We start from the raw sequence: 19,375 nt of genomic DNA, 5'->3' as shown, positions 1-19,375 counted from the left end.
AAACCCACTGACAGCAAATGAATCCCACCAATCGTGACAGAGTAGGCTTACAGAGTTTCAGGATCGCTGCACATCCATGGATCAAACAAAGTACAACACCGTAACCAATGCTACTGCAAAGTGGATAGCTATGGACTGCAGACCACTTAACATTGTAAATGACAGAGGGCTAAGAGATATTATTCAAATTGCATCTTCCAATCAGTCATACACCTTGCCTTCCCGAGGACCCATTGCAACACAAATACATGACCTATATCACAATGAGCAGACTACAAATTTGGAGCTTCAGAAAATGCACTAGCTGTTGCTTTGTCTGGTGATCACTGGACATCCTTGAGCAAGCAATGCGATCTTGGATCACGGCACACTTGACTGACACTGCAGTTTGTTTAACAAAAAGAAAAGGAGTACTTGTGGCACCTTAGAGACTAACCAATTTATTTGAGCATGAGCTTTCGTGAGCTACAGCTCACTTCATCGGATGCATACCGTGGAAACTGCAGAAGACATTATATACACACAGAGACCATGAAACAATACCTCCTCCCACCCCACTGTCCTGCTGGTAATAGCTTGTCTAAAGTGATCATCAAGTTGGGCCATTTCCAGCACAAATCCAGGTTTTCTCACCCTCCGCCCCCCCCACACAAACTCACTCTCCTGCTGGTAATAGCCCATCCAAAGTGACCACTGTCTTCACAATGTGTATGATAATCAAGGTGGGCCATTTCCTGCACAAATCCAGGTTCTCTCACCCCCTCACACCCCTCCAAAAATCACACACACAAAATCACTCTCCTGCTGGTAATAGCTTATCCAAAGTGACCACTCTCCCTACAATGTGCATGATAATCAAGGTGGGCCATTTCCAGCACAAATCCAGGTTTTCTCACTCCCCCACCCCCATACACACACAAACTCACTCTCCTGCTGGTAATAGTTAGGTAATAGCCCATCCAAAGTGACCACTCTCCTTACAATGTGCATGGTAATCAAGGTGGGCCATTTCCAGCACAAATCCAGGCTTTCTCAACCCCCCGGGGAACACACACACACACACACAAACTCACTCCTGAAGAGAGACATTATAGCTCAGTGATACTGATTTTGAAAATGTGCTGGCAAAATGTAGACAACATGTGGGTCATTTCAAACACAGTCCAGCTAACAGTACAGAGTTAGAAATACAACAAGCTGCAAATAGGCAGAAACAAGAACCTCTTGGACAACTGATTTCAACCAGATGGAACTCTGCATTGGGTATGGTTCATGGCCTGCTTAGAAATAAAGTCGTTATCAGGGCTACATTCGCTCTTCAAAAGCACCATCTATCAGTGCCAACAGGTAGAGACTTTGAAAACCTGCAAAAGCTAGAAACGCTACTTGAACCCCACAGATTTGTGGCTGAACAACTTGGGGAAGAATTGTATGTCTGCGGCTGCATGGTTTTACCCGCATTCTGCCATATATTTTGTGTTACGGCAGTCTCGGATGGCAACCCAACATATGTTATTTGATTTAAAGAACACTTTCACTGCAGATTTGACAAAACACAAAGAGGGCACCAATATCAGATTTCTAAAGATAGTTACAGCACTTAGGGTGGTTTAAGACTCTGAAGTGCCTTCCAAAATCGGAGAGGGACGAGGTGTGGAACATGCTGTCGAAAGTCTTAAAAGAGCAACACTATGATGCGGAAACTACAGAACGTAAAGCTCCAAAAAAGAAAATCAAGCTTCTGTTGGTAGCATCTGACTCAGATGATGAAAATTAAGGTGCGTCGAAGCCCACCTCTTGGTGCCAGCTGGTAGAGGGCACAGCGTTATAGGGATCTCCTGGCTCTGGTCTCTACATAATGGTCATCAAAGAGCGTCCTGTAAGAATGTGTCACGCTGGTCATCATAATCATTGCAAAACTCATATATGGATAATATTTGAGGAGTTGTGTACATATATACTGAAAATTATGCTCTTAAGGAAGAAGTCCCCAATTTTCTCCATCATATCCACCCTTACCGGTAATGAAATCTATTCATACCCCCAAGGAGCTGCAGGCGGGAGCTGGGGTGGGCATGGAGCTAGGGCCAGGAGCCGAGGCCGGCGCTGCATCTGGGGCCACGGCAGGGAGTGGGGACTGGGGCCCGGAGGCGAGAGCCGAGGCCAGGGCCAGAGCTGGGGCTTGGCCTGAGTGGAAGTGGGGGCAGAGCTGGACTGGGTGGCTCTTCTTCCCCACCCCTCCCTCTGGGCCCCACTCGGGGGGGTACGCCCCACAGTTTGGTGACCACTGTTTTAAGGTCCGTGAATTGGGTCTGGTTACCAGAACGTGACAAACAAGTTTCTTTCAGGCAAGGGACACTTATCTACCTGTCTGGCTACATATAGACTGAGTATTGTATATTCACAATGAACTCCTGTTTAAATCTAAGCAAAATGCTAATCAAGTGATTGCAAAGAATCTAGGTCAGGTCTATACAGGAAAAAACAAGTGAAGACTGTGGCTGGTCAGATCTACATCTGGGTGTGCACAGGTACACCCTGTGCACACCCAGTTATCCTTCACTGAGGGGACAAGTTGCCAGCTGACATGTCTTATGAACAGAGGATTACAGCTGGGCTGGCTGTTTAATGCTGGGAGAGACACTTCAGGTGAGCCAATCTTTATAAGTCAGGGGAATGTCAAGTAAGTTAAATTTAGGCTCTACAAATCATATATAAATGTTTCCATTAATTCTACTTGCTTCTTTTCAAATCTCTTCTCTTTATTCAATAAACTTTTACTTGTTTTCACTATAAATACATCTAAGCGCTGTGAGTGGGGTGAAGCGCTGCTCCTAAGGTGAAACTGGTCAGCTGGTGTGTAGTGTCCCATTGGGGAACAGCAAATCTGTGAAGTCTATGAGTGTCCAGTGGAACAGGAGCTGGAAACTCCAGGGGGATGCTCTGAGGACTTGGGGGTTGGAGTATGCTTATCCCTGCAGAGGGACAGCGGAGCCTGTGCTGACTGAGAGAGGAGTGCTTGGGTTGCCTGCGGCTGGTGGAGTCAAGGAGCTGATCCTGGAAGGCCTAGACAAGGTTTCCTCACACTAAGGGCAGGTAGTAGCAAGGTTCCTAACAACTCTGGGTACCCTTGGGATGGGTGGCAATGTGTAATGCTTCCCAATTCCTCACTGCACTGCATTCCAAAGCAGGCTGCTTTCCTCCTCCTCCTCGCTGCCCAGGAGAGAGCAGGAGTTGGGGAAACAGAGCACAAGAGAGACGGTCTTGCTGATATCAGTTCTGAGCGACAATAGCCTAGAGCAGCAATTGCAGGTAAAGTCCTGCTCGGTCCCTGAAGTCCCAGGATGGAGCCTCAGTTTCTCCGTGCAGATGGTACACATACAGACTGATATACATAGCAAAGGACATGAGCATGCTCAGTGCAGATGGAATCTTCAGAGAATTTAGCTGCTAGACTAACAATTCTCTAATATTGTGGGACCAACATGGCTACAAGAATACTGCATACAAGCCTCTACTGAGCATGTACGAACTGAGATTTTTTTTAAAGGCTCATAATTTGGCCAAATCCAAATAATTTTTCATGGGAAGAGCAAAAGACATGTCTCTGACAATAGGGCAACCCCACAGCCAAATTTCAAGTCCCTGCTAGAAAGCTAGAAAGTTTAAAAAATTCTTACAACCAATTTTTAACATTTATTTTAAACATGTTAAAACTATGTTTCCTCTAATCTCATTCTCAGAAATGGCTGAAGCATTTTCGCGGAAATAAAAAATCAGCCTCAGATAGACACCCTGAAGGGTTCATGTAGCGTTCATGCACCTGGAAACAGTCAGGGCACACTCTGACTGTTGTGTAGGAGCAATGCACACACTGCTCTGTTCTATCCAAGGACATGGACCATGAAAACATGGACCATCTGGGAAGTCAAAATAAGGACATCAGCCGTGGGAAGCTTCCTCGGCCGAAGCTCAAGGCCTGAGAATAAAGATTGTAGTAGATAGAGGCTAGTAAATAGGAATATTAATCAAAGTCATATTATTTCCTTTGTTGATGCCTTTTGCGGTCGGTTGGGGTATGTGATGCGCAGGGGGGAGAGAAATAAAAGAGGTGGAAAAGCTGACAGGGGTAATCCCATCAGCAGACCAGCCTGCTTGCTTGCCTAAAGCCGTGTCCTGTCTTGTATTGAACCGCCACAACACCCAGTCGGGAAAATTTCAGTCTGAATGATTAAAGTTAGCGGTCGTTATGAGCAAATGAAAACAGTTCATATAATGGGAAGTGTAGGGCAAACTGTGTGTTGCTACTTGTGCCACTCTTAATAATAACCAACATCATAAGAGTTCAATGAAAGCTAATTAATGTTTGTACTGAATTTTAAAATGTAAACACTAGTCAAATACTGAGTATTATTAGTATTTGGCACCTCAGGCCCAATCCTCCAAATATTTATGCATGTTCTATAAGTAAGTAGTCTAGTTGAAGTCAATGAGATTACTTGTATGAATAACATTAAGCATGTCTGTTTGCAAGATGGGAGCCCAAATTATCTGGACTGCAAATTCTTTTTGCAGGGGCCTTCTTTTATATGTGTTTGATTATATGATGGGATTGTCTGCAATAGAAGAGGACTGAACTCGATGACCCAGGAGATCCCTTCCAGTATACGTCTACCACTGTGCAAATAAATAAAAGCACCAGCATCCTACAATCATATTTGGCTATCACTACGTGGTACTAGATCAACAAAACTGCACTCTTATGACAACTGATCCAAAAGTAAATCTGTTCAGACCATTTTCATCCAACTACAGGCATTTTTTGTTTGTTTTTCAAATCAATCAGGAAAGGTTTCTGTAAAACAAAAAACATTTACTACTGTTAAATAATCCAAGCGGGTTACAAAACTATCAAAATGTATTGCGCTTAAATACTTTGGCGTAATTCTGGTCGTTGGCTTTAGCGAGCAGGTGCTGGGTGGTGTCAGTGGCCTGTGACATACTGGCCATCTGAGCAAATGATCTGGTGGTCTCTTCCGGCCTTAAACTCTATGACTCTATAAAATGTACTCATTCCCAGTCGTACACCCAGTCTCTCTTCTTGTTCCTCTGGAAGGTAATACTGTTTGGTTTCATTTCAACTTTCCTCTTTGTACAGAAGGGAGACCATGGATTGTATCTCTTGGGATATCCTTGGGGTATGGGGTATATACACATCTGCGATGAAGTGGTCTCCTAACATTACTACAACTGCTCTACACTACTGCAGCTGTACTTTAGCACAACTCTCTACTTCTCCCCTACACCCAACTCTCAAAGACAACCTGAAAAGTTTCAATCAGTCTAACCGTATAAGATAGCTAAGATTTATAACACAGAGGTAAGAGGCAAGTCTCTCAATTGGAAAAGGTCTCCAAATAAGTTTTCTATCAAGATGAACCATATATACACCATCTTTCTTATTGTATACAGTTATTCATTGTGTAAGGTACTGAGGCTCTCACAGTCAGTACTCCTATTGCTGATGAGAATATTTGAATCCAGTTGGGCTGAGGCTAAGGTACATCCTTCAAGGCAGAGTCACGGTCAGATGTTGGTCACATCTGAACTGGAACCAGAAAATAGGCTCTTCCTGATTTTGGATTGGACCTAGACATTACATTGTAAACAATTATACAGATCTATGAATTTATTAATATAAATAAAATAAATTAACAGGTGGTTTGGAATTGAAGCTCTGATTTGGGTCCATCTCTAATTATAAACTTAAATAAAAATAGTTTCCTTGTATCCATAGAATGCTTTCAGACATTTTGCTTTGGAACTTTGGGATCTGTTATTGACAAATACAGGGGATCAGACTAGTGACTCATCTTGTCCAGTCTCCTATCTCAGACACTGGCCAGTACCAAAAGCTTCAGAGGAAGGTACAAGAAGGTTCACAATGGACAATGATGGAATAGTTTGCTTCCAGGTGAAGTTTCTTCCTAACTTCTGTCAATTATTCATTGTCTTCTGGCCTGAGACATGAGAGTTTACATCCCTATTTTTTAAACTTGTCTGCTGTAACTGTGGTGTTCTCATTAGCCACATCAATCTGTGTAATCCTTTTTTGAACACTACTAAGCTCTCAGCCTCAATGACACATAAAGAAACATAAGACAGGGTTTTTCATCATACTAGGAATTATCTTGTGACTAAGCAATGAAACAGGCTGCTCTGTTTACAAGCTTCCTTTGGGTTGACTCACATTTATTTGTAGTTTTCAAGAAAACAGGAGCAAGACAAATCCTGGACAGCATGAGGCTAAAACAAAGCCATTTGATTCAAGAAATTTACAATGGGAATCTTGAGATCTATCCTTGCGTCCATTGACCCAGGGGATTTTCTCGCACTAGCAGAACTAAGAGACCTATTTACCTGAAAAACTGCAACTCTCCCCTTGTCATATTGCCACAGTTAAGATCAGGACTCAAAGAGATGGTTTTGTACACTTAAAACAGGTCTGTCAACTCCTTATTTTAAGTCTCTTCTTTTGAAAAAGCAAAAGTATTTGAAAGACAATTATACACATTTGTGGTAACAGTGTAAAACAACAAACTCTGGAAGTTAAAAATGCTGTTTATCCTTTACCGTTATTATAGTTTAGCTTCAATAAGGAGGTCTTTTTCCCTCAGAGAGAAAATTATTGCTTGTTATTCTCTTCTCCAGAGAATCCACATCATTGGCATGTCAGAGAAAAGAACAGACAATTCATTGGATGATGAAAGCTCAAGGTAAAGCGCCAATTAAACACTTAATCTCAGTAAATTTTGCTCATTTGCACAGGATTAAGGTGATGGCCAAAAGTGGGGTACAGGAAGACATTTTCCTTATGACATATTGTTGAATACATAGCACAGATTTTTCCATGCGCTGGAGCGCTCATTAGGGACTGTTCTTTAACACTTGGGTGGGTGTTTCCCACACTATTATATACAATTGCAAGGATGTGGAAGTGTTGGACCATGTTGCTTTCCATCTGCTAAATCCATGGTTCTCAGTTTGCACTGTAGCCTCAGTGAGATCTGGCCATAGCATATCCAAGAGTCTTACCTTTAGAAATAGCCTCTATTTTGATAGCTTTATTAGCCACTGGAGACAATACTCAGCAACACAGCCCTATCACGTTATTGCACTATGAAGAATTCTGAAAGCTCTGAATAATGCATTGCAGCTACTGTACATGTATAAAGAAATAAGTTCAGAAATTGAGCACTTGTCTGGGTTCTGGCCATGAGTGACTAAGATTTTTATAAACGTCACTTTATGAACACAGTTGTAAACTATTTAATGCATACCAACAAGAAACTGAAGGTTAGCACTATTATCTCTGGGACAGGGTGTCTGCTCATCTATTATATTTAATTTTTAATTTCTATATATTTTCTCAATAATTTTAGGCTATTTCTGACATTAGAACAGATTAACAATGTTGTCATTTTATTGGCAAATGTGGAATATTATCCTTAATAACCACAGGAAAAAATCATCCAAAACACAAATGGGTGGGAGAAACCTAGGAAGTGATTTTGCTGAAAAAAGAATCGAGGTGATGGTGGACAGCAACTGAAACATACATATGTAACAGGATGTAAAAGAAAATAAAAACTGTCAAAAGGAGTTCTCAGTACAAGCAACAAAACTGATAAAGGGGCTGACTGGACTTATTAATGAGGAAAGATTCAGAGAGAGAAAAATGAATAATTTGACTAAGAAACAGATAAGAGGGATACAGTGGAGAATAACTAGAAAAATATTTTCAGGATGTAAAGGCACCAAGTTCTAATAGTCTAGAAGTAGTTTGTGAACTCTAGTATATTTCAGTGTACAATTCAAGAGACAACCTCCCTGCCATTAACATGGGTTTTACAGGTATAACTCCACTGACATGCACTGGCAATAAAACCAAGGTAGTGGAGTGAAGAATTAGTGTCCACTTCTTTTGAGACCATGCTACACACACACAGTCAAAATGCCTTAGAACTTTATTTTCAGCCTCCATTTATGTGCATGTAAAATTGTCATCCACATATCTACACATATATTTTACAGGTGTAAACACCGTCACTCCTGATTGTACAGTTCTGTCACCTACACGAGTGATAGATTTTGCACCCACAAAACCCACAATTATTTGCACAAAGTACAAGCATACATATGTAATTTCACAGTTTTGCACACACAGATGTGGAGGCCTGGCAGAAAACTCAAACAGGGTATTTAATACATAATGATAATAGCTAATATGACTACGTACAAATATTTGTTCTTACTCAGCGTTCATTCTTCCTCTATGGTCTTCAAGCCATACTTGTTACCTTACTGAAAAGGAGCAACATTTTGCTTCAGTTAAGACGCACAGAAGAAAGAGATGGATTCCGTTTTGGCATCAACTTTTACCATCAACAGAACTCTCAGGTTTTGAATATGGAATCTTGGTGGTTCTGGTAGAAAAAAAAGACAGTTACCTGTTCCGTAGCTGATATTCTTCAAGATGTGTTGCTCAGGTCCATTCCACATTAGGTGTGTGTGGTTGCCACCTGCACTGGTGCCGGAAGTTTTTCCCTCAGCAGTATCCGTAGGGGAGCGGCTCTGGTGTCCTGTGGAGTGGCGCTCGCATAGCTCCCCTCAACCCTCAGTTCCTTCTTGCCGGAAACTCTGACAGTGGGGAAGGAGGGCAGGTTGTGGAACGGACATGAGCAACACATCTCGAAAAACACCAGTTACGGAAAGGTAACTGTCTTTTTTTCTTCAAGTGCTTGCTCATGTCCATTCCACATTAGGTGACTACAAGCAGTTCCTGGGGAGTTCACAGCTGTAATTGGATTGCAATACAGTTCTGCCAAACCAGTGTCGTCTCTAGCCTGCTGAGTGACGGCATAATGAGACATGAACGTGTGGACCGAGGACCACGTCGCAGCTCTATAGATGTCCTGGATGGGACGTGTGCCAAGAAGGCTGCTGAAGATGCCTGCACTCTAGTCGAATGGGCCCTGACGACTGGTGGCAGTGGGACCTTTGCTAGCTCCTAACAGGTCTTTATGCAAGAAGTGATCCAGCTGAAAATCCTCTGCAAAGAAACTGGAAGGCCCTTCATCCTATCCACTGTAGCGATGAAGAGCTGGGTCAATTTATGGAAAGGCTTGGTACTCTCCAAGTAAAAAGCCCAGGCCTTCCGGATGCCCAGGGTGTGCAGACGCCTCTCCTCAGCAGTCTTGTGTGGCTTGGAACAGAACACTGGCAGGAATATGTCCTGGCTCATGTAGAAGAAAAATACCACCTTTGGTAGGAAGGCCGGGTGGGGCCACAGCTGGACCCTGTCCTTATAAAACACTGTGTAAGGCGGTTCTGAGGTCAAAGCCTTAATCTCTGAGACTCGTCTCACTGACATGACCACCACCAGGAAAGCGACCTTCCAGGACAAGTAGGAAAGGGAGCAGGAGCCCAGCGTCTTGAAAGGCGGCCCGGTGAGCCTGGAGAGGACCAAGTTAAGGTCCCACTTCAGGACAGGGGCCCGTACCTGCGGGAAAAGCCTCTTGAGGCCCCTCAGGAACCTGACAGTCATGTCATGAGAAAAGACTGTCTGACCTTAGATCAGCTGATGGAACGCGGAGATGGCCACAAGGTGCACTCTGATGGAAGAATGCACCAGACCCTGGGTCCTGAACTTCAGTAAGTAGTCCAAGATGGACTGCACTGAAGAATGTGAGGGAGAAATGCTGCATTCCGACACCCAGTGGGAAAATCTCATCCACTTGGCCAGGTAAGTAGGTCTTGTAGATGGCTTCCCACTTCCCAGGAGGACCTGCTGGACCTCCTCTGAGCAGGTACGCTCCTCTGGGTTCAATCACAGAACATCCACACCAAGAGGGGTAGAGACTCGATGTGGGGGTGTAGGAGCCGACTGTGATCCTGTGACAGAAGGTCCGGACAGCCAGGAAGGGACCAGGGAGGGGCCATTGCTATGTGCATAAGTGCGCTGAACCAGTGCTGGCGAGGCCATGCAGGGGTGATCATGATAACCTGTGCTTTGTCCCTCTTGATCTTCACTAGGACCCAGCTGACCTGGGGGATCAGAGGGAACACGTACATCAGACCCTCGGCCCATGACAGGAGGAAGGCTTCGAAGAGGGAGCCCTTGCTCAGGCCTTGCTGGCAGCAAAACTGATGGCACCTTCTGTTTTGCCTGGTGGCAAACAGATCTACTTGGGGAGTTCCCTACCTCTGGAAGATCATGCGGGCCACCTCTGGGTAGAGTAACCACTCGTGGTGAGAGGAGAAGTCCCTGCTGATGTGATCTGCTAGGGCATTCCTGATGCCAGGGATCTGACCTGCTTCCAGATGGATACTGTGGCTGATGCAGAAGTCCCAGAGATGGAGAGCCTCTTGGCAGAGAGCCAACGAGTGCGCTCCTCCTTGCCTGTTGATGTAGAACATTGAGGTCATATTGTCCGTCAGGACTCTCACCACTTTGCCCAGCAGGTGTGGCAGGAAGACCACACAGGCCAGCCGGACCACTCTGAGCTCCTTGATGTTTATGTGTAATGTTGCCTACTCTGGGGTCCACATCCCCTAAGTTCAGAGATGTCCAAGGTGCACCCACCAACCGAGGTCTGACGCGTCAGACACCAGCTTGACAGATGGGGCGGGACTGTTAAATGGGGCTCCTTCCAGGACCTTCTCACGATCAGTCCACCACTGCAGCGAGGTGAGAAGCACTGGGGGAATGGTGATGATCTTCTCCAGGTGGTCCCTGGATTTGTAATAGGTTGATGCCAGCCATTGCTGCAGGGGCCTCATGCGGAGCCCTGCATGGCGGACCACGTATGTGCAAGCTGTCATGTGGCCTAGCAGTCACATGCACACCCTGGCCATTGTCAGGAGAAATGCGGACACTTCCACGATGAGGTCCATCAGGGCCTGAAACCTGACTAATGGCAGGAATGCTCTCGCCCGGGTCGTGTCGAGCACGGCCTTGATGAATTCTATCCTTTGAACTGGAACTAACGCGGACTTTTTGTGGTTGACCAGTAGTTCCAAGGAGCGGCACATGGCTTGTAGTACAACATCATCATGTTGGACCTGAGCCTTGGAGCTGCCTTTGACCAGCCAGTCATCGAGGTACGAGTAAATCTGGATACCCCGACACCTGAAGTAGGCCACGACTACCGCCGTGCACTTGGTAAACACCCTTGGTGCTGCAGCTAGGCCAAATGGAAGGACTGCAAACTGGTAGTGGGCCGAACCTACCGTAAAACGGAGAAAGCGTCCGTGTCCTGGGACGACTGCTCCCCTATGGATATTGCAGATGGAAAAACTTCCAGCACCGGTGCATGCGGTGAGCACACCTAACGTGGAGTGGGCATGAACAAGCACTCAAAAAAGAAACCACCTTTTCACATGCCACATGGAGATGTCAGAATAATTTTTTTTTTTTATTTGCAAACAGTACATTTTAGCAGGAAGCCGCAGAGAGAGAAGCAGTATGGAAACCCATAATGTCTTCAATATACTCACTTTTCTGATTATAACTGCACTGTACTGAGATATAAGAACTTAAGAATGGCCCTACTGGGTCAGACCAAAGGTCCATCTAGCCCAGTATCCTGTCTTCCCACAGTGGCCATTGCCAGGTGCTTCAGAGGGAATGAATAGAACAGATAATCATCAAGTGACCCATCATAAAGATGTATAATAAATTAATAAATTAAAAAACAGGAATAAAGGCATAGCAGCCCGGTTAATTGAACCTGGTAGCATTTTTCCTTCATTTCATTTTAGCTTGTGTTCACTATTACCACACTAACTGCACTCTGAAAACACCTTTGGGATTTACAGTAAGATGACAGAATCTTTGCAGTGTGGTTATGCCCAGAAGAGAGAGACCATGAATGACATCTCAGTGGACTATGTTTATCCTTGGTTACTTTCCTGCCACATTTTCTCAGTTGACAGCACAGTAAGGTCAGTCTGCTGTCTGAGGTGCTCAGATTATGGTGATGAGGGTCAGATAAGCCCCAAAAATAGACAGATAGAAAACTCGGTGCTGTATTTTCTACTTTATACGTTCTGCAAAACTTAACCTGCAACATTTTTGCTGCATAAAGCAGAATACATGCAGCTCCAGGGACGCTTCTAAGTCAGATTTTTGGGTGGAAAACTGTAATTTGCCTTAGTTATAGGGACTAATTGATGATATGCACTTTTGCAATTATCCTCATTGCTTTGCTATGGTTGCCAAGCTGTTCAATGAAGTGCTGCTCCTACAATTGCTTTAGAGCCCTTGTTGAAATGTGCACTACACAGACTCTACACATATCCCTTACGTAGGTAGAGAAATTCAGGGGCAGTAACAGCAGTGACTGTTGCATAAAACTGGGATGACGATAATTTTACTTTACTTTGATATTATTTCTTCATTTTTCCAAGTTGGGTCAGTGCCCCAGCTGCCTGGAAAGCCTCAATCCTCTACTGTGATTATTCCCCACCCATCAATAAACTAAGAATAAACTCAGATACTGTATACACTGTACCAAACAGGGAGCAGATACAGGCAATAACAAGATATTATATTTTTTTCAGTCACTCTCTTGACTCTTATCTATGCTTAGAAAGCACACACCTAGCCTGACACACAAGAGGCATCTGACTCCTTAAAGTGCTACACTGACATGGCTGTCTTCACAAACTTCTCTGTGTTCAACAGGACTGTCACTTATGGGGCAAACTAGAGAACAGTCAGCGAGAGCTGAGGCAGAAGGCAGGCGGTAGCCAGGGCTCCCGTCAATGTCGCCTCTAGAGATTTGCAAAGCAAAGCGATTTGGAATTCATAACGTTCTTTAACAAAACAATATTACCTTCATATTGTGTTGCATATGCATTCTAAGCTCAGGCTGGCTGTGTGACAAGGGCTGTTTCCTGCTTGAGTGCTGCCTTCCGTTTACCTTTGTCCCGTGTCAGGGATGTCTCTGCTTTTTAGCATCTTATGCATTCTCTTTTGCTCATACTTAGCTTCATGTTTTTATATTTAAAAGATACTTGCGTCATATTCTTGCCTACTAGTCTGGAGTCAGTTCAACTTCAACGAGGCTTTATTGGCATAAAGAGTGGTGCAAGTGTTGCCAAAGTGTGAGAAAGAGACGGATCCTTCAGGTATCCCTCAGAGGCAGGCACAACCCACCTGGGACAGACTCTCAGCTGCTGTAAATCTGCCTAACTCCACAGACTTCAAAGGGGCTACATTATTTTACATCAGTTAAGGATCTGGCCCCATTACTCTGAGTTAGAGAAAGATCCAAATACCTCAGAACTTTGGGGAAGTTCGTATCCATACCTAAACTTAGCAGCTCATCCTATTCATATAATGGGCTGGACCAAAACAATGGACTCAAACATCTCTGTATTCAAATTTTTAGGTCAGGCCCATTTCAATTTTTAATTGGGCATGCTTACAAGGGATCTTTAGCCAGGTGTGTTGCTTAGTTCCAATGTACACTGTGGGAGATGGTATTCATAAAATTTTGTTGGAAGACCTACACGTTATCCTCTTCAAATGGGTTCCAAGAGCACAAATTGTCTTCTAGAGATATGCTTATGTACCTGCCTAAAATTACTACCCCCTCTGTGAGACTGCACCACTCTGTGTTGCCCTACATCCCTTCTCCCTTTTCTTAACAGTACTTTCAAACTACAAACAGGCAGGAACACTCTCCACCTGTGGAACTTATTGCCGCAATATATTCCTGGCAGCCACATTTCAGACATGCATGAGTGCTAGATACTAGGCTAATACTTTTTAGAGGCAGGGAAGCAAGCTGGAGACTCAAGAGCAGATCCTCAGCTGATGTAAATAGTCATTGCTCCATTGAAGCCAATGAAGTGATGACAATTTACATCAGCATAGCATCTGCACCTCAGTTTGGCAGGGTATCTAGGATGGCTTAACTTATAAACTATGGGGTAGGAAGAAAGGAATTTAGCAGGAAGAGCAACTAACAGGAGGCTTGAAGAAGTTGTAAGTTAAAGTACCCATTCCACACCCATTTTAATTTACACACTCCTCAAGTACATTAGGCATGCTAATTTACACTGCCTTACATAGGGCTGCCAACCCTCCTGGATTGGCCGGGAGTCTCCTGGAATCGATCTCCTGGTGGCTACTGAAACCAATCTGGGAGATTTTAATAGGCAGCCAAAAGTCCAGTCAGTGGTGCAGCGGGTCTAGCCCTAGCTCCGTGTGACTCCTGGAAGCAACTGGCACGTCCCTCTGGCTCCTAGGTGCAGGGGCAGCCAGGGGGTCTCTGTGCACTGCTCCCACCCAGAGCACCGACTCCACAGCTCCCATTGGCTGGGAACTGCAGCCAGTGGGTGTTGTGGGGACGGTGCCTGCAGGCAGAAGCAGCACGCAGAGCCACCTGGCCACCCCTGAGCTTAGGAGCTGGACATGCCAGTTACTTCTGGGAGCTGCCCAAGGTAAGTGCCACCCGGCTGGAGCTCGTACTACTCACCCCCTCCTAACCTCCTGTCCCAGCCCTGTAAAACTTCCTTGTCAAATTTTGCATCAGTTTCCAAATCTAAACAGTAGAGTTTAGTGAAAGTGTGGACTGAACTCCACCCTGCTGCTCTGCATACCTCTATTAAAGGAATAAGTCTAGAAAAAGCAATAGAGGCTGCTTTTGATCTAGTAGAATATGCCCTAATTCCCCCAGGGTGAGGTAAACCTAGCAATTTATAAAATTCACTAATACATAAACTCTATCTAGATGGGTTAGATTATGTGAAAATCTGAAACCATCTTTGGTAAAAACATTGGATGTATACAAAGAATTAGTTTATGAAAAACAGTAAATGGTAGATCAGCCATGCAATCCATTTGTGTGTCTTGCTTAATAGACCAGATGGAACAATGTACAGGTTTACCTAGGCTCAAAGTGAGGTTTCATCAATCTTGAAAGCACTATGTTCAAATCCCAAAATGCTGTAGGATGCCTGACTGAGATTATTAAGACTGTTCATGAACCTCTTAACTACATCAGGAGTAAAGACTAATTTACCATCTGAAGATAACAAAATACCCGCTCTCAAGATACAATAAGTATCCTGTATGTAACTAACTGGTGTCATAAAAGGATCTATATTATACATGGACACCCACAATAAAAAATTTTTCCATTTATGATGATCATATTTTTATGTGGATTCTTCCCTTGAATTTATCAGCACATTTTCCACCTCTAAGAGCAAGACTTTTCTAACAATCCCAGAGTTTTATTCCCCATGCTATTAAATGAAGAGATTTAAGATCCAGGTGATAGATCTCCCTCTGTTATGTCAACAAGTACGGATGGTAGGGGTTTGATTAACCCTCTGGACATGTAAAGCAAGTCCAGGTACCACTGTTATCTGGCCTAGGCTGTTGCTATTCAAAAACCCTGGCTCTGTCTTGGTTATTTCTCCCTGACTGAGGGGAAATGCATACATAAGGGCTTGACCTCAACTTCTTAGAAACACATCTGATATTAGGTCTCTGTCTTTGCCTGCCCTCGAGCAAAATTTCTGACACTTTCATTGCTGCTGGATACAAAAAGATCCATTACAGGCTTCCCTCACCACCTGAACAGGTGTGTTACCACTTTGTCTTTTAAAGACCATTTGTGTATTTGAGAAGTTGATCTGCTCAGATGATCTGCAAAGGTTTTTTCTTCTCCTGATATGCAGATCACTATTGGGTGAACACTTTGTTCTACACACCAATCCCAAAGATACCTTGCCTCTTTGGACACTTATAGAGAATGAGCCCCAGCTGGTTTGTTTGGATTATATAATGCTGTCATATGGTCTATTGGCACCCGGCCAACTCATTGTCTGACCTGAAGTAGGAATGATTTGAGAGCCAGCCTGTTTACTCTCAGTTCTAACCCACTGATAAGTTTATTTTCTCCTGGTGACCAGTGCTGCGTGACCATAAGATTGCTGTTTAAATTGGCCCCTCATCCCAGAGCAGATGCATCAGAGGTATGACTGGTGGCATAGGCAAATTGAATGGCATACCCTTCATCACATTTAGACAATGTCCACCACATCAGTGTTGTTAACACATGCTGTGGAATTACCAATTTACAATGCATATTGTCTATACCTGGTTTGTAATTTCTTGCTAATTAGTGTTGCAGACTTCACAATTAAAGACTGATGCGAAGAGACTCATTAGCCAGAGAGGGGAATGGGGAGGAAGATTATTGACTGCTGAGGAAACTGTAAAGACTATTTTGTTTTTATAAATCTTTTTCCAGAAGAAAGACATTTGCTACAGTTAAGTCCAATTTGGCCCCTATGAAAGGGAACCTTTGAGTTGGATTTAAGAGTGATTTTTCCAAATTTATGCATAATCCCATTTTGGCAAAAATTAAACATATTTGTTTTATACGTAACAGGATCTCTTCCTTAAATGACATTTTTATTAACTAGTCGTCTATGCAAGGATATACATAAATCTCATGTTTTCTCAAATACCCTGCTATGACAGAGAGGCATTTTGTAAATACTCTTAGGGTTACAGATACATCAAAAGGGAGGAACTTGTACTGAAAATGGTTTTCTCCTACCATGAAAGAGATATTTTCAATGATGTGGCCACAATTAAATGCAGAAATGTGCATCTTTTAAATCCAGAGCTGCAAACCAATCTGAAGGGAAAGAGAAGGAATTATAGAAGTTAGAAATGACATGAGGGAACAAAAATGTTTTGTAAAGGTGTTTAATCTCCAGAGATCCAAAAAAGGGTAACAGCCACCATTTTTTTGAATTAGAAAATAACATGAGTGGAAATCCCTCCCTGTGTATTTGTGATGTACTTCCTCTATCACCATAATTATAACAGGGGCTGAACTTCCTCTCTGAGTAAACCCAAATGAACCAGGTCCTTGCTTGATGATAAAATGGGGATGGTTGGAAGGAAGGGATCTGAACTCTAGTGAATAACCACATGCAATAATTACTTTTCCTATGTGATTAATTCCAATTCATGGCAAAAATAGGCAGGTGGTTCCCAAACAGAGGGATAACAAGACTGGTTTGTAGCTCTTTGTCCTTATGTTGAACCTGAGATCTTTCAGGAGTGAGATTTCCCTTTATTACTGTGAGGTTTAAATGACCTCTTCTGGTGTTCTAGGGAGGAATGTTGCTGAGGCTGGTGATAAGAGCAAGGAAACAACAATGAAGAAGGTGGGTATTGTCTCTGGTACAGGAAAAATGGAACTGAAGGTGATCTTCTCATTGGATTAAATTCCCCCAAAGATCTAGCTGTAGATCTGATATTCTTCTCTAGCATATCGTCTGCCTGTATGTTAAACAAACCGTTTCCTTCAAAAGGAAGTCCCTCAATTCTCATCCTTGTCTCTTAAGACCCACTGATCTCAGCCAAGCATGTCGTCTTAATGCAATAGCTGAAGCTATTGCTCTAGCTGATGCATCTGAAGAGTTAAATGCTGCGCTCAATTAGTATTTGGCCTCATTTTGCCCCTCTTCTAAAAGAGCATTTGCTAATCTTTTCTGTTCCTCCGGTAGAGCAATCAGGAATGTTACCATTCCCCCCCATAAATGATATTGATATCTAGCCATGACAGCTTAATTTGCTATTCACATGCTTAATAAAGTAGCTGAAGAAAATATTTTCCTCACAAAGACATCCAGTCTTTTTCCTTCTTTACCAGAAGGAGTAGAGTGAACTTGCCTATCCTTTGACATATGTACTGCAGCGCCTTCTACTAATGAAGTAGAGGGATGGTATGTAAGACCTTCATGAGGAAATTGGTACAATCTGTTAGTCTTTTTGGATGTAGGCTGAAAGGCTGAGGGGGCATTCCAGATTGTCCCAACCAGCAACAGCAATCCTTCCAATAAAGGGAGCATGACCCCTCTCAGTACTGCATCAGGAAAATTCTATTCCCGTACATAGGAACATCTTGATAAGAAGCAGGAGATGGCCAAAGAGACCATTGAACCCAAGGAGCCAAAAGCCCATATTTGAAGCCAGATGGAAATATCTTTGTCCATACAGATCTGAAGCAAATGTATGAGATTGCTTGTAACAGTCTTTTTCCAGATCTGATCTCTGATCCGCACCCATTCTGCGATCTGAGCCAGATGGGTTCGGATGGACCTGGAGATATCAATCTTCCACGCAATAAAGTAGAATGGAGAAAAATTCTTTTCTGGAGATCCAGGAGCGTCGGATGGTGGGCGTAATGGAGAAATCCTGACTTCCTCAACACTCCTTCTCTTCCCTGGGGAAGCATGCAATTGAGATGCTCAATCACAATGCCTGGTTAATCACCAACAGAGTCTGAGACAGAGCCAATCGAAGTACCTGTGCTGTAACTACTATTTCTTGCAGTGTCATGTCAATATCTGTTATTGGATCTTTATCTTTCCCTCACACCATTAATTCCTTAGCTTTAATTTTCAGAAACTGGATCCAACATGAAGAAGAATGTTTCCTGCCTCTACCATGAGAAACTGTTCTCACCATGGGTTCCCTGAAGACCCTCTATCCAGGTAGATCCTCCTCTTGTGGATTGTCTCTTTTCAACTCCAACAAGAATGGAGCATTCATGCTCCCATAATATCTGAGTCTATGAGAAAAGGATTGGTGCTAGAAAGAGGCTGACACAACAGTAGGAAAGGCTTTCCTCTTTGAAACCTTCCTGCTACTGGACCCTTTGGTGCTGCATATCAAGGGAGAGACTTTATATTTCCAGCATATCTTTTCAGGCCTGACACACTCACTACACCTGACACATTGTTGTCATAATATATACCCCAATGGTAGCATGTAACATAGCACTGAAAAACTAATAACCCACTAATCATTAATATTCTTAAGTAATTTATCTTCAGGGTGTGTACAAAGAACTATGAATATGTGCCAGAATTATATTCTTAAAATGTGTTTGGTTCCAAGGCATAGGCACAGTTTCCCCTAGACAAAGGAAATGGGTATTTGCTTGTTGACCACCTTGGTCATCAGGTAGAAACAATGAAGGTACATTTCATAGAATCATAGAATATCAGAGTTGGAAGGGACCTCAGGAGGTCATCCGGTCCAACCCCCTGCTCAAAGCAGGACCAATCCCGAACTAAATCATCCCAACCAGGGCTTTGTCAAGCCTGACCTTAAAAATATCTAAGGAAGGAGATTTCACCACCTCCCTAGGTAACTTATTCCAGTGTTTCACCACCCTCCTAGTGAAAAAGTGTTTCCTAATATCCAACTTAAACTTCCCCCACTGCAACTTGAGACCATTTACTCCTTGTTCTGTCACGTGCTACCACT

General features: G+C 43.4%; 1 protein-coding gene and 1 pseudogene across 13 annotated transcripts in view; one reads left to right on the top strand and one right to left on the bottom strand.

Annotated features, from left to right (window-relative positions):
• The window catches only part of LDAH (lipid droplet associated hydrolase), a 175,189-nt gene that overhangs the window by 50,893 nt on the left and 104,921 nt on the right, over window positions 1–19,375 (bottom strand). The gene's annotated exons all lie outside the window — the stretch shown is intronic.
• On the top strand, window positions 1,092–1,777 carry LOC140908550 (uncharacterized; annotated as a pseudogene).

The sequence above is a fragment of the Lepidochelys kempii genome, chromosome 3 (genome assembly GCF_965140285.1).
Source record: "Lepidochelys kempii isolate rLepKem1 chromosome 3, rLepKem1.hap1, whole genome shotgun sequence".
Classification (NCBI taxonomy): domain Eukaryota; kingdom Metazoa; phylum Chordata; order Testudines; family Cheloniidae; genus Lepidochelys; species Lepidochelys kempii.
This window is presented reverse-complemented; position numbering and strand designations above follow the sequence as displayed.